Source organism: Pteropus vampyrus, unplaced genomic scaffold, assembly GCF_000151845.1.
Source record: "Pteropus vampyrus isolate Shadow unplaced genomic scaffold, Pvam_2.0 Scaffold5, whole genome shotgun sequence".
Taxonomy (NCBI): Eukaryota; Metazoa; Chordata; class Mammalia; order Chiroptera; family Pteropodidae; genus Pteropus; species Pteropus vampyrus.
The window spans coordinates 11527518-11531161 of record NW_011888786.1 but is presented as its reverse complement, the minus strand read 5'-3'; the positions used below and the strand labels follow the sequence as shown (position 1 = coordinate 11531161).

The 3644-nt window shown below is 32.8% G+C and overlaps 1 pseudogene; it reads right to left on the bottom strand.

Annotated features, from left to right (window-relative positions):
• Positions 1-241: 241 nt before the first annotated feature.
• On the bottom strand, positions 242-361 carry LOC111743968 (annotated as a pseudogene).
• Positions 362-3644: the final 3283 nt, after the last annotated feature.

Genomic DNA, 3644 nt, shown 5'->3' with positions numbered 1-3644 from the left:
TAGCAGGTTTATTCATACCACTCAGCCACAAACCCCAATCTACCAATTAACTTTATATGAGACCTACACTGAAAAGTCAGTGCAAAATATATTAATAAAAGAAAATCAGAAGATATCTATACTATTTATTTGTTTGTTTGTTTGTTTGTTTGTTTGTTTTTAGGTGAAGCAACCCTTGGTTGACCTCACAGATTACAAGGACCTTGTCAGTTTACGATGCTTTATTTTTTTTTATTTGTTACACTTATAGCACCTGGTCTTCCTAGGTGGTCTCCCATCCAACTACTAACCAGGCCTGACCCTGCTTAGCTTCCGAGATCAGACGAGATCGGGGCTTGTTCGGGGTAGCATGGCTGTAGACTTATACTTTTTCAAAAGAAATTTATATTAACCTTAAAAAACAAATTTTAGCATTTTTAATTGATATGTTTTTCATTAATCGAATGATTATGTTGAAAATATAGTATCTCACACACACACACACCACACTTGCCAATATATGTTCTGGGAAGGAATTCAATATTAGCTAGCAAGATGAATCGTAACAGAAATATATATCAAAGGAGGAGGGTTGCTGGTTCTGGCTTATATTTTTGTTTTGTTTTGTTTTGTTGTGTTGTGTGTGTGTTTGTGTTTGTGTGTGTGTGTGTGTGTGTGTGTGTATTTGATACATTTTTCAAATGTGACTATGGTCAGCCCTGTAGCTGCTTTTCTATGAGTCCCATATTGTAGAGAGAGAAGAATACCGTGTGAAGACAGAGACGGATATTAGAATGGTAAGTTTACAAGCTAAAGAACACTAAGGGTTGCTGACAACCACCAGAATCCAGGAGAGAGACATAGAAAAGTTTTTCCTTCGGATCTTCCAGGAAGAACCAACCCTATAAAAACCTTGATTTCAGATTTCGGGACTTCAAAACTGTGAGAGAATAATTTCTTTGTTTTTTTTTTTGCCACCCAGTTTGTGGTGCTTTGTTATTCCAGCTCTTGAACACTAATATAGACCTAGTCTAGATCCAGATTTTTTTTTAATTCCAGCAGTGGGGAGAGGTGTTTAGAAATATGTGATTTTATGTGACATTGCTCTTGATCTGAAGCTGATAGTCTAGATAGGAGATCAAAATTAGAAACAATTCTACCTTCTTCCATTCAGATAAAAAAATAATAAAATGAGATCCACAAATACTATTAACAAGTCTAGACTTGTTAAAGGAAATCCATCACCTTTTATTAAACATGAACTGGGGTTATATTTACATTAATGTGAAATTATATCTCTCATGCTGAATCCTAGTTTCTGCTTTACACCACCAACTGACCTTATTTGAGAATCTAAATGCCATTGATGGAGTATAAGGATGAAGACAGGGTGATAGGGTCATAGGAGGGGATATAGACAAGGAAATATTAAAATCATGGCTGAGGAACAGGGTATGTAAGACAGGTCACTTGGCATCCTGATGGACAATTCAGTGTAGAAGGACTATGTGCAGAGAACAAGACTTTCGCTTTCATCTTTCTACCTTACCACTGAATCTCAATGTCATTGAGGGTTTTTACATGTTTAATGTCAACAGGAATTATCTGAATAAATGATGGAATTAGGTTTCATTTTTGTTGCTTCCACATTTGTTATCTTAAGCTGAATAATAAGTTGATTTAAAAAAAAAAAGAAGAAATGAATAAAGAGAAGGAACCAACGCCATGGAAAGAGCAACAGAAACGTTCTCTTTCTCTCTTTTTTTAAAACTTATTTATTTAAATTAGTAGAAACAGTCTCTCTTCTCACTCCTCCCACTGCCTATCCCAGATAGTATTCACAAATGAGCAACTATCTCCCTAGTTCATTCTTTTCTTAGAACAAAAAGGAAAGTGCACACACCTAAGCTTTAGTACAAAAGTGTAGTTGGCAGTAAGCTTTGTCCAGCCTGGGACAGAGGACTCAAACCTAGCTGTGCATTTGGTCACTATCTTAGTATTATCGTTGTGAATTTACTGTCTGAGGTTACCATATGAGTCTGTTTTCAAAAACCCCCCTTATAATTGGGACTTGCAGCCCACTTAGGCAATCACTGTTCTAGTTTTCCCCTAGTATTTCCTGTTCTCATTCTACATTCTGGTGCAACAACTATTCAAGCAAATTTATAATCATATTATTAAATGTTAAATAAATGAACAAAAGAAGAAAAAATAAATGACCCTTAAATAATTGTTGGATTAACTATAAAATTAATGTATGGATATACCACTTAATTTTTGATAATGGTGTCATTTATTAAAGCTTAACCAAGTATCTTGTATAGGTACCACATACTGTGTTAGGTGATGCATACATGAATTAAGTATTCAGAACAATTTTGTGAGATAAGTACTGTATTAGTTTAACTTGTTATGATGCTATGTAGCTTAAAAGTAGAAGAAACTAGAGTTTGGCTCCAAACCCAGTTATTTTTTTCTACTTGCTCTACTAGTTCATTAAGAGTCATACAATTAATAATCAGGTTTAGAGATCAATATTTTTTTACTTAAAATTTAGCATTCTACTCAATTTATCCCCATATTGACTGCTTTGCCAGTACAATACATTGACAGCAAAAAAGACCTTCCAATAGAAAATAAAAATGACACTCACCTCCGAACAAAGCAGAAAACCTCATTTGCATGGATACTTATGTAATAATGACATAACCTCTGTTCCCGAACTTGCTTCGTTAATGATATGGTATGTCAATATAAATTCTTTTTCAAACCCATAGTTACATGCAGCTAGTTTAATGACAGACATCAGTCTGGAACTTCATGGAAGCTATAATTGTACCCTAACTTTCTGTTTTTTAACTGAAAAGAAATGCTGTGCTCATTCCAAAAATACATCCAATTTGATGCAGGGCCTCTACTATCCTTCACAAAAATACTTATGACTTAGAAACTATTCTGACACCACTATAAAATAATTAAAAATTAAATTTTTAATCAATATACACAATGTATATAATAAAAAATTTTATAAAAAGTTTCCCATAATATTGTCTTAATTACCTCATTGTACATTCAATGTTGTAAGAAAAAATCAAATGACAAGTAAATAGGTTTATGTCACAGAATTACATAAAAGAACTACTAGCAAGAAGTGTTCCAGTATAAGTACCCCAACCGAGATCAATTTTATATATTTTCAAATGTCTACAGTTTTGTACAATTAAATTGCAGAATAATAGTTTTGAATCACTGTGAGCCCTCCAATTTTTTTGACTGTCAAAGATTAGTAATATAGGAATAAAATATAAAAGTGTTTTTAGGGTATTGAAGTATAATATTTTTATTATAAATTTAGGGAATACAGTATTAATTAACAATATATTAATTAATAATACAGATTACTGTTACCATATATATTTTCTCCAACAAGATTAACAAATAAAAATTTATTCCATGAAAATCAAATCAAAAAGTTCTTTGCCAGGAATAAACCTCCATGAACCAGAATACTTGACTGCAAAACTTAATTTGAGAATCATTAATAATGCAAACCTAGCAGTGTCACCTAAAATATAGCCACAACACATTTGCTTCCACAATCCTAGCTTTCTGTATGCTCCTATGATTTTGACCTTGACATGCAATTATGTCACTATTTCTCCATC